We start from the raw sequence: 12831 nt of genomic DNA on the forward strand, positions 1-12831 counted from the left end.
TAAAGAAACATGCACTTTTTTTTTGTTTGTCTAATTGGCTGTAGTTAATGAACGAATCAACTTACATGAATAGTTTTGATATGATTCTGCTGCGGGTTAAATTTAAAGACACGGGGCGTAAAACGGTTTACTTATATTTAACTTCGTAGGATGTCTTCACACGCAAAATCGCCAAAACTATCGATATTCGGAAATTTCAAAATTTTGTTTAATATGAAAAAACAATTATAGATAGGGATTAGTAAGGTTCAGTTTCTTAAAAACGTGTGATTCAGTATAAAGTAAACATTTATAAAAGATATGTGCACCACTGATCACGTGAGAATAAAAAAAATCCTGAACCATTTCACTCTGTGAAGGGGGACGACCAGCGAACCTGTTTAGCACACGACGCACATACGACAAAGAATTTTGAACAAAGGTTCGAACATATATTTATTGTCTTTATCGTTGGTAACGCAACTATAGGTACGCACACCCAGTTATTGCTGTCTTAAGTGGTGGTCATTATTTCTCATGGACGTCTAACACCACTACGAGGAGCTGGAGGAAACTAGACACGCGCGACGGGACCACCACCCGGCGGAGAGTAGACACGCGCTTTGGGACCGCCACCCCGGGAGGGCGGAAGGAAAGGAAACTAGACACGCAAACGGCTTGGAACGACGACAAAGAAGGGTCGGTACGAGCGTAGACATGGCCGACGCGGGTCGCACTGCGGCAAATCTTTGGAAAACCTTTACTACCTACCTGAGAGTCTACTGATGTTAAAAATGGTGCCTATATTTGATCACTAATGTACTGAACAGACCTGTCTCTGAATTATCCAAGCATCAAGGAGAATGCCGGGAATGGTGTTCCACGCGCCTCACGTACCTTTGTCTTTAGCAGTAACGGTTCAAACGCAAAAGCCTAAACCAAATGACATCGTGTACGCCCGTTCGTCAACGCTTTATTTCGGTTATTTCCTTCGCATCTTTTATGCGGGGATTGTTCGCGGGCGACGCGTATCCGGCTGGGCGAGCGTAGGGGTTTTGTTGACGCATTAGCAAACTCTACAAAACACACACCATAACCAGCTTCGCTAAAAAAAAAGGAATGCATGTAATTTTTGTTAGGTTTTAGGGTGCGCTCCGTCGCTCCTATGGATGATGATGATGATGAGGATGCGGCTTGTTCCCTTTGAAACGGGCGAGCGCGAACTAAGTTCGTGCCCAAGCCTGGGAGCGAGGAGGTCTTAATGCCCCCTGAGGTGGATCTTGTTCCACCAATCTTCAAGTCTTCGTTTGGTGGCCACTACAAGCTTGTGCCGGCCGCTAGAAGGCCCCTTTATCTGCGCAGCTGCAGAGTTTTGTGCATCAGAGTAGTCTGCTTGGTTGCGCCCGATTTCAGTAATTGTGAAGCCCAACGCCTCAGCGAGCACTAAGGGGCTCTGCAGGCGTGGGCACCGGGACGGCTGAAGTCCCGCACAATCTAGCACAACGTGCTCCACCGTTTCATCGTAGCCTCCGCAGACCCGACATGCGCTCGAGGTCACCGTAGCATCAAACCGGCGTCTGTAAACTAGTGTCCGGAGGGCCCCGGCGCGCGCCTCAGACAACAAGCGGCTGCCCAGGCTGTTGTCGTACAGCAGTGCTTCCGATGCGATGGTTGTTTTGTGGTTCAGGTACACTTGGAGCGTCGATTTTGTTTTTGCGTCTCGGAGCCATTGTTGGGCCTCGTTGTCACGGACTTTCTTCTTAACCTCTGACGCCCATTCCCTTTCTGATGACGCTTCAACGGGGTCAGAAAAAAAGCCATACTTGTGCTCAAGTTGATGAAGGCGCTTTTGCCAGCGTGTCCGCAGCCCCGTCAGGTGAGTGTACATAAACAACCTCCTGGCCCACCTGCAGCTGTCCATATGGCGAAGACGCCCGTAGTAGGTAATTTTGCTGGTTGCCTCCCGAGCCTCAAAGGAGGACCAGCCCAGCTCTCCCTGAACTGCCTCGTTGGCGACCCTCCCGTGGCAGCCCAATGCCTGGCGTCCAATCTCTCTCTGTCGGCGTTCCATATGGGCTCGGACATCACCGGGAACGCATACTACGGCATTTGCAAATGTCAGTCCAGGTACTACTACCGCTTTCCAGAGCTCCCGGGACACAATGAACCGATCGCGACTCCAAAGGCTTCGCTTGCGGAGAATGTTGGCTCCTCGTGTGGCTGCGTGGCGAAGATAAGTGTGGTGGTCTTGTAGGTAGTCTGCCGCATTTGACAGTGTGATGCCCAAGTACTTATATGAGTCGAGTATTGGCACATCGCATCCGCCGAGGCGAAGGCTGCCGAGTGTTGGCTCGAGGGAGCCTGAAAACACAACCACCGCTGACTTGCCCGCGTTGAATCTCAAGCCAAGCTCCATAGCCTCATGAGTGCATATGTCCAGAAGTTGTTGCATTTCAGACACTGATGCCGCAGTCAGTACCACATCGTCTGCATAAGTTAGTCCCGGCAGAACCCAGTTGACGGTCTCACCATGCTCCAAGTGAGTTAGAGAAAAGCCCAGCCCTGATCGGATGAGCTGCCTCTCTAGAGTGGTCACGTAGAGCATATATAAGAGTGGAGATAGTGGGCATCCTTGCCGCAAGCCCCTCGTCACCAGCACCTCTTCAGACGTACCCTCACCGAGTTGGGTTCTAACCGTCTTACCATCGTAAAGACGGTAGATGAGCGCTGTCCACTCCGGTCGCATGTTAAGATCCTGGAGTTGACGAACGAGCCGGGCATGTGGGACGCTATAGTAGGCCTTCGCGATGTCTAGAAAGCAACAGATAAGATTCCTTTTCTCTCTTCGGGCCACCTCAATACATTGTGTAAGGGTATACAGGTGATCTTCCAAGCGGCGCCCCCGTCGGAAACCTCCTTGGAGTTCCGTCAGTAAACCCTCTTCCTCCGCCCATGCGGTCATGTGCTCTTTCATGATGTAAGTGAAAGTCCTATACACCGTACTTGTTACGGTCAGGGGTCGGTAGTGTCGAAGATAATGACGATCACATCCTTTTTTAGGAATCAGTACGACCCGACCACCCCTCCAGTCTCGAGGAATTCCTTCTTTCCCAGACAGAATGTTCTCGAAGATATCCGCCAGCTGATCCCTGGACTCTCTCCCCAACGCCTTAAGCACACTTGCCGGAATCTTGTCTAATCCTTGGGCGGTGTTGTTCTTAATATGGGCCAGTGCGCGTATAAGGGACACCCTGCCGATTGTTACACAGGTAGCGTCATCCGGCGTCAAGGCCGTGCCTTCCGTCGGGCTTAAATCCTGTAGCGGTGCCGCTTCCGGAGGTGAGAACACCTCTACCAAATGATTCGTTAGACATTGACCCAGTCGCTCTGTTGGCTGCCCTGTGTCTTCGTCCAGGATAGTGAGGCATTGTTCTCTTCCGTTGAGAGTTCCTAGGTACCTCCAGAACCTCCTAGGTGCATTTCTTCCGCTTGCACTGATTTCTCTCATTGTGACCATGTCAGCCTGAGCCATTTTCTCTTGGACAAGTTGCTTTGCGGCTTGCTTCTGGAGTTGGTACGCATGCCACTTTAAAGCAACTTGGTCACTGTGGCCGCCAAGAAGGACCGTGCGGTGCTCCCTGTTCAGCTCTTGTCGCAATCTGATAGCGGCTTGTACTTCCGCGTCCCACCATCGCTTTCTTTGTCGTCGTCCACCTCGATCTTTTGTAGAATGCTGCTTGATGAGGCGCTTTAATTCGTCCATATATTCTGCGTATCCAGACGCACTCACCCTCTCGCTGCTGTTCTCGAACTCCTCCACAACTTTCTCAGCTGCCGTTGGGGATAACCGGAAACCGCCTGTTCGAGAGGGCTTTTGTTTTCTTAGTTGTGTTGCCTTTGAGAACTGTAACCTTATTCGGTTGTGATCACTCCCAACACTATGGTCACCAGCTTCATCGATGTCTGCGTGGACAAGGTAGCGGGCCAGCTTCTGTGAAACCAAGGCATAGTCAATGCAAGTTTTGCTTCCACGGGCACTCCACGTATATTGTCCTTCACATGAGGCTCTAAGGTTGACAATCTCCAGAGCGTTATCTTCGGCCATCTGCATCATCATTCGTCCATTTTCGTCCTCCAGTCCATCCAGTGCATGCAGGTGTCCGTTGAAGTCACCCATAATAAGAATCTCTCTTGTAGCAGCAAGGGCCTTGGCATCGGTTGTCACACAAGCCATTAAACGCTGGTTCTCTTCTCTGCGCGCAGTTCCTACCGAAAGGTACACTATGCAAACGGCTACAGGGATGCATATTATCTCCCCTGTCACCCAAATATGGTCCCAGCACTCTCGCGGCTCCTTCTGCCATGCTGATGTATTGCACCACACTACGCCCACTCCTCCACCTCTGCGCTGGCCTTCCAGACGATTGCGTCCAGCCCAACACCAATTTTCGTTGGTTGGAGCTTCTTCCAGATCACGTAGGTTCGTCTCGGCTACTCCAAAAAGTATCATTTTTTCGTCCTCCAGCTGGCTGAACAACTCTTCCCATTTTTGCTGCCGTCGGGCTCCTTGGAGATTGAGAAATCCTACCACCTCTGTCGGTCGTCTGCTGCATCTACGTCGCCTTCGTCTTTTTTTTATACTACTGATTCTGACATTTGCCCGCTTACCCCTGACCCCCCTCACTGAAAGCGCTTTTAAACCCCTTGCCGTTGACAGTGGTAACCCAGCTGCTGGTTCACCATCTCGGTCACGATTGCACGCAGATCGTGGAGGGGGAGGGGAGGCACCACATGTGTATACAACTGGGCAACATGTCCTGTCTTTGGGGAGGTCCAAGGTCCCGAGGAAGGCACCGGGAGTCCCCCGCTTGAATCTGTCTGGCGCTGAGGGTGGAGTGGGGGCATCTCGGGAGGCCATCCGAATGCTGCAAGATTGTTGTGTGCGGCCTGTGTGGACCTCAGTGGTGATAACCCTGGAACTCCAGTCGCCGGTGGCAGGTGTATGTTCGAGTCTACGTAACGAACTTGCTGCTCGAGCCCGGGTGTCGGAGTGCAGTTTACCACAGCAGGATAAGGCAGCTGTTGTCTCACCTCCGCGTCTCTGGGGTGTGGAAAGGGATTGTCTGTTACAGTGTTCCCGTAGGGCCGCACTTGCGGGAAACTTTGTTGGGGCCTCTTTGTGTATGGATGAGCCCTGGAATCTGGCCGACAGGAATGTCTTGATGGCTGGAGCAGGCGAAATGCAGTCGTCCGGTGGCTCTTTCGGAGAGCATTGTTGAGGCCGAAAGGAGGTTTTGTCCTCTGTTCTTCGCGGTTCCATTGGTAGCGCCGCTCCAGGTTTTCTGGCGCTTTCCACGATTGGCTTGCTGTTCCTCCAACGCCTCTCTGTACATTGCCTTCTAAAAAACGCCTTGCCACTTGTGCCAGTTGTTGGGACACCACATAAGCACCCATTTCTCCGTAGTGCACGCCATCTTTGTCCATAGTGTTGTGGCCACCCAGCTCCGCACTGAGGTCAACGTACTGTGCACGTATCTTCCTGCACAATTTCTTGATCTTAGCGTTCAGCATCATCGTCGCAGCCTGTACAGCCTTGCCTTTGCTCACGATCTCTGGCACCGAGCAGATAGTCAGCGATGCTTTACGTGAGCTCCATCTTTTACGGAAAACTTCTACAACATCATCTGGCTTGTGTCCCTTCAGCAGGTCATTAATCCCCACATGTATGATGTACATACGAGGAATTTTCCGGGCCCCTTCCTCGTACTCATCAACCATTGTATGGACCTCGTCTGCTGTCGCTTTTCTGTTGAACATCACCTCAACACTTTGTGGGTTATTCACTGCAGATACGAAAGGTTGGGCAATGCGCTCCACGTTGCTGTCCCCAACAATCAAGACCTCTCGTGTGACCCCAGGAGGAGGTCTGTCCAGTCTTGTGAGGCCCTTACTGACTTCCTGTTGTTTAATGAAACTGGTGTGGCGCAAACCCGTGGTCGCCCCGTCGGGGATCCCAGGTCTCTTCGAATCATCCGGGTTGTTTGAAATGTGCAGGAGGTTTAGATCTTCAGGTGAATCATCCTTCGGCTCATCTATGCCAGTCAGCCCTTCAGACTCCGGTCCTGTGACACTAGGTATTTTATTCGGGTCGGTTTCAAACTCCTCTCCGTGTTGCATGAAATCTGCCACGTATTGCGTCAGATCTTCGCACTGTGTTCTACCGGCGCTGTTTCGTCGGTCGCTCAGGTTGCTTATGTCGAAACTCACGATCGCGTCGTTGGACTGCTCCTCGGACATCGACAGTGGAGCTGGCAGAGTAGTTGACGGCATTGATTTCAGTGACCTAGCCTCCCTACCCTGCAGGAACTCCCTCCATTCCAACAGCTCTTTAAGCTGTTGCTCCATCAACGTGAACGTCCGTTGCATTCCACGTATTATGTTTCCCTCCGTCGCCGCCTGCTGCAGTCGTTCGGCAAAACCACCTATGCGTGTTCATCGGTGACCGGCTCGATGAAATGCTGCGAAGCGTGTTCGGTGGTTGTATCTTCCGGCGGCTCCTGGAGAGGTCTGCCTTGGCTCCCCGCAGAACTAGGCGCCCTGCTTGGCAGGAAGTCCTCATCGCAATCACTGAGCGATCCGTTGCCAGCCTCTCCCACCGGTGGGGCGAGCAAGGTGTCTGCGCTCACCTTCCCGGTGCTCCCCAGCGATGATTCGCTCAACTCTGTGCCAGTCAGGAAGCCGTCAGGGGTTGCCGTAGCGGTTTGAAAGCGATCGACAAGTTCACTTTTTGATCCGACGGTAGATAAACCCATGGCTTTAAGCTCCCGTTTCAAATCCATGACCTTCATCTTCGTCGTCCTTTACTTCTTGTATGAATGCATTGTTATTGGAATTCAAATCTCAGTAAACTCTGCGTACCATTACAGTTCGTACTTTCTTGCAGCGGTGAGGCAAGTTACAAGAACAAGGCAGTGCCATGTTTTTCTTTTTATTTTAATTATTTTGCGGGTGTGCATTGTTTGTCGATCGGTGGTGCAGGAAACTGGCTGTGTACGAGAAGATGTTTTGACCGTCTCTTTTTCCACGTCTCTACACTCAAAACCCGAATGGACAGCCTTAACATATTACAGTGAAGGGTCAAATCTATTTTTGATATAAATTGTAGGAACATAGTGTCGCCAATGAGTGATTGACATTCGGCGTGAAGTTGCCATGGCCTGTAACGGAAAGGGAGAAATGACACTGCATACACAAAATATACTATCGTACACTCACAAAGATGTTTATTTAATTAAGAGTTTTCGAAGTTGACGATAAGTTGGTATGCAAAAGCATTGTCGAGTTTCCTAGGTTGGAGTACCCACAACAGCTGTGAAATGAGCGACCATCCAGTCCAGGCTCCCAGGCAGAAAAAAGGTCTGTATCTCGTGCGTTCCTTTTGAGCAGACCGCACGTGTCTCGTGCCAGCCACGTCGCACGTTGGTCACTCAACAATCACATCTCCCTTTTTTTTCAAAGTAGGGTAATTTACACCCTATACAAAACTACTAGCCAAGTTTAAACACATCACAAAGTAATTTAAAATTTATACAAAACATCTGGCCAAGTTTAAACACATCACAGAGTAACTTACAATATGTACAGAGAACCTGGTGAAGTTTAAATAGCACATTAGCTGTCGAACAACAACTCGGACAACAAACGTATATAGTGCAAAGTATTTGACAAAACCTCTTTTAAAATTTAAATCCCACATCAGTGTTCAAAACCGAGCCTGAGAGGCTTGCGCACAATTCGTCCTGACCTGGTCACATGAGCCTGAAATACCCTTGCAACGCCTGAAGCAGGTCCTGCAACAATGTTACTTCGCGTACGGCCGTCTAGACTTTTGTCCGAACTGTCGGTGTCTTCCTTATCTACGGGAAAGTCGTACGAACCGCCGTTCTGGTGGGAGGAACCAGAGGGAAGAAAGTGTGAAGCTCTTCTGTTTCGTCTTAGCTGTCTTCCAGAATCTGTTACCAACATGTAAGACCGAGGTTTTGCAGCTCGCGCTATCACTGTGGCTTCCGGCTTCCTGTCGTTTACCCCACACTTTATCTCCCACTTTCAACGCACGTAGCTCTGTCGCTCGGTGTCGTTTGTTGAAGCCTCTGCGTTGCTTCTCGCGTTTTCGGCGGTCCGTTTGTATTACTGTTTTCAGATGGGGGCGCACCTTATCTTGTAACTTTGGGAGCATTGCCACCCTCGTCCGAAGACTTCGTCTCATCAAGATTTCAGGAGGACTTCTTCCCGTCAACCCTGGGGTGGCTCTGTAAGCCAAGAGCTAGGTAGGGATCTGCTGATTCTTGAACGAGATGTTTAACAGTTTGCACCATTCTCTCTACCTCGCCATTTGCTTGCGGGTACCTTGGACTAGTCGTAACGTGACGAAACCCGTACTGCGACGCAAATGTTTCAAATTCCGAGCTTGCAAGTTGGGGTCCGTTGTCTGAAATGACAAGTTCGAGCACACCATGCCGAGCGAAGATACACTTTAGTCGTTCGATGACAACGTCGGCACGAGTGGAAGGGAGCAGGTCTACTTCCAGAAACCGTGACAAGTAATCAACAACTACTAAGTAATCCTAGTCGTTTATCTTACACAGATCCACGCCCAGTTTTTGCCAGGGGTAGGCGGGGGTGACCGTTGGGTTCATTGGTTCTGCACTTTGGTTGCCATACTGTGCACAAACTCGGCAGTTCTGTACCAACGCAAGAAGTTCCTTAATTAGGCCTGGCTACCACACGCAATCTCTAGCCCGAGCTCGACACCTGGCTATGCCCTGGTGACCGTCATGCAAACGGAGCAAACCCTCGTTCCTTAGTTCCTCAGGAACAATTAGCGGCGTGCCCTTTAACAAAAATTCATCACCTTGGGTTATCAAAGCCTTCAACTGCCAGTATGGGCGTAGCTAATCAGGAACTGATGGTTTCACTGGCCAGCCCTTCTCACATAAACGCTGTAGCGACTTACAGAAAGGATCAGAGGCTTGATAGATACTCTTTTACTTTGCAGACACAGTCCTGTCCGGTTTCTAGCCCCATCAGGCAAACCTGCGAGTAGGCGTTTACCTCTCCAACTGCTAGTTCGTCCGGAACTACCCGTTTGTCTTTGAGTGGAGCACGAGACAAACCGACGAATTATTGAAATCCAGTGGCGGCTGCTGCTGGGGGGAGGCGAAGAATCCTGACGGATTCTGTCTGGCGGCTTCTGCCATCGGTCCTCAGTTTTGGCGTGACGTGGCCACTTCTGACACCATGTCGAACCTCCTAGGTTGGAGTGCTCACAACAGCTGTGAAATGAGCGGCCATCCAGTCCAGGCTCCCAGGCAGAAAAAACATCTTTATCTCGTGCGCTCCTTTTGAGCCGTCCGCACGTGTCTCGTGCCAGCCACGTCGAACCTGGGTCACTCAACAATCTCCATACGCATGACACCTAGCTGGGCGTCCATAGTCCTTTAAGGCATTCTCAGTTTTATATTAGGTCAGACCGCGCTCAAAGCTACACTGTTAGCGAAAATGTAATATTTCGCCTGTTTACACCCCATTTTCACTCGTTAGCATATTTTTACACGCTCTGCTAGTGATAAATCGTCAAAAAATTACTTGGGGTAGTAAAAATTGGTGTTTCGGTTTCGGTTTACACGACTAGGCGTGTAAGCAACACTGAAAACACCCCAGCCCAACACCCCAAAACGTCGAGCGCCATGTTGCTTCTGCCTTGAAGCGGTACGGCGGACGTAGCAGCCGAAGGTGAGTGTTTGATTTTTTTTATCAAGTTTGTATAGAATGTAGCACGTCTCAGATTTTTATTACATGACATTCAAGAACGTTAGATTTGCTTTGAGCAAGCCGGCTCAGGCGTTAAGTCCGATTCACACAACCGGCGTTTAGCCACCCCGTCGATTGGAAACGACTCGACTGCTCGCCGGTTCTTTTGCGCGAGCTTTCGCTCGGGCGCTGTGAACCCTATGAACTGTGGTGCTCAAAGCTAGCACAATTAGGCACGGCTAGCGTCCCGGTGGAAGCTGCAGAGAGCGGAAACCGAAGACACCGTCGCATAAGAGTGGCGAAGCCGCGATCCTGCGCTGATCGTTGTCCCGCCGCTCTCTCCGGCAATATCGACACTTCGCTGCAGGGTGTCTCGTATTTCGACGTTTTAGAGAAACTTGGCATTGGCAAGCGCGAGGAGTCTCTATATGGTTTTCTCCGTCGCCTGCGTGGAGGAAACACGGTGGCGATAGAAACATATGCTCATGCAGTCAGTCAACTTGGACAATCCCCCTGTTCCCTCAATCCTATCGCATTCTTTGACTGCGTTTGTGACAACAACGTTTCCCCAGTGTGAAAGCTTTCAGTCACAACGGGCTACAAACTGGGTTGTGCATTGCATGTAGCCCTGAGGGAATTCTTCGCCGGAGACACCAGCACATTAGTTTCATTGGTAAGGTGACCGGCCACTAACGTGTTTGGCAAATGAAGCGATCACGGGTAAGTAGGAATGCAAACAATGTTGAATGAATATTAAGGTGGTTGTAGCCAGAGCCTGCCAGTTGAAATCAACCTTTAACAAGATAGTCTGCGGTAACTTCTTTTTGCACTTAGGATTGCAATTTTAAACACAAAGCCACTCCACATAGCTGTCGAAAATCGTGTAAACAACAGCAGTCATCGTCCCCGGTTCGGAAGAGCGAAGCCTTAGCTTGATGAAAAGAATGGCGGTCTATACTTCTTGGTTGTTTCAATCACAACCTCGCACAGCTGAACAGACAAACAAATCAAGGAAATATATCCCGCGCTGGCTTGCAAATCACAGCACACAAGCAGGGTACGTAGCAGAGCAGAAAACACTGGCAATGAGCACACGGAGGCATGCAGCTTCCTTTCTTTTTCCCTCGGCGAATGATTGGTTTGCTGCAGCATTCCGTAAGCACGTCGGCATTCAGAAGTTGAGCCTGATCTGTCTTGCAGTGCCTTGCGGAACAGCAAGTATCGCCCACCATTCCACAAGGCACTGCAGGACTCGCAAATGTGTGAACAGTGCTTTGCAATAAAGGCCATGATCGGGCAGCAGGTGCCCATCTAAAGACATTTAATATTGATTGGCATTGAACTAACCTTCGGGCTTCATCACGTAGCAAGCATGGGTGAGGTATAATTCAAGAACATTTAATGTTCGACGAGTTTAATACGTTGTGGTGCTTTCCCATCTGTTTCGGTGTCACGGAGTGGGGTTCAAATTAATAAAAATAATTAAATGATCCACTCTGAGAATAAACGAGAAATTACGGGAAAAGAACAAGAGAGCTAAGTTCGACCATTGACTAGCGCTAGATCCACGCCTGGTGTATAATCAGTAGAGAAAGATGATGACACAGGGAGGATAAGCAAACAAAAGATTGGATTTAATAAAGTGAAAAACTAAGCTGTACACGGCAATAGAGTACTCAACACAAACCACACTCCAGCTCAAAGCTATGGAGCCCTGCGAGCCAGAAACTAATACTAAAAAGACTCGACGCTCATAAAACCGGAATAAGCCAACAAAACAGTGACGAAAACTCGACACTAACAACGAGAGCAAACCGAGATGGAGCTCAAACGTTACCGCTACACACATGGGATAATCCCCCAAAACAGTCGCGACAGAAAGTAGCACTGTGTAAAAATCTTCCCAACATTCAACAATTCGTACTTCAGAGCCAGAGAATGCAGTAGACAAGTCCTAGAAAACCAGGCTTAGCTTTCCGGTAGGTGCCGAGTCCAGAGCAGTCCGTAGTCTGGAGTTGTCGGCCAAAGAACGGCGTCTCGAAGTCCAGCGGTCCAATTAGAGGCTTGATGAGGTCGACACCGCGCACCACACAGCCACACACGCTTCAGCACAACAAACTCAAACACTTGTCCGACAGGCAGGGCAGAAGCCAAAAATTACACGTTCCAAGACTCATCTGCAGGGAGTAACCGCGTTGAGTAGCGACCCGGCCAGCTCTGGGGTTGGACTACCTTCTTTGTTCCCGAACCCCCTTTTATAGGCTCGTCTACCGACCAACCTCCCGTTTCCCCGCCTTTCGGGTCAGTCAACTTTCAAGAAAAACAAAGCTACACAGCAACGACCCAAATGGCAAAACCTATTACATTTTTCAGACAACCAAACATATGTGCCCATCCATTCCCCCGTACGAGTCCAAAAACATAAATTATCGCCGATACATAGAACACGACAGGCGGCAGACTGAGCAAAGCCGCCACCTTCAAAAAGCGCGCTAGCCAGCGTAAACATCTTTGTATCCCGGCGGCGCCCCTGCATGTCAAATCGGCACCATACGCGAGCCAGCATACGCACCCCTCCGTCCGCGAGGTCAAAGCCACAAACTGTGACCTGGGATGATCTACGTCGCCCGTTAACAAAAACCCATTCCGCAAACGAGCAAATTCGTTGGGGACTTAGAAAGGAACTACGACGGGACGAACTGAGATTAAAAGTGGCACCACACTCCTCCTTTTTAACCGTACCAACACTTAAAGTGGTCCAAAAAAAAAGATCATAAAAGTATTTAAAAAAATGAAGAGAAGCCTGAATTTGTGACACCCGGTTTCTCCATCCTGTGTTTTTTTTGTGCTTTTTCTATTACGAAGCGAGACATTATTCCAGCCATAGGCACCAGATGTGATTCCCGTCTGCGATCATAAGATTATAGGATCCTAACTGCCGGCAGCTAAGTGTCAATTACATCCGGCTTGTGCATACAGTGCAACATCTTTTGCTATTCAGCCGATCATCACTTTACAGCCTGGGTATCTGTTCTTGTAAAC

Source organism: Ixodes scapularis, unplaced genomic scaffold, assembly GCF_016920785.2.
Source record: "Ixodes scapularis isolate PalLabHiFi unplaced genomic scaffold, ASM1692078v2 PGA_scaffold8__174_contigs__length_109621045, whole genome shotgun sequence".
NCBI classification, from domain to species: Eukaryota; Metazoa; Arthropoda; class Arachnida; order Ixodida; family Ixodidae; genus Ixodes; species Ixodes scapularis.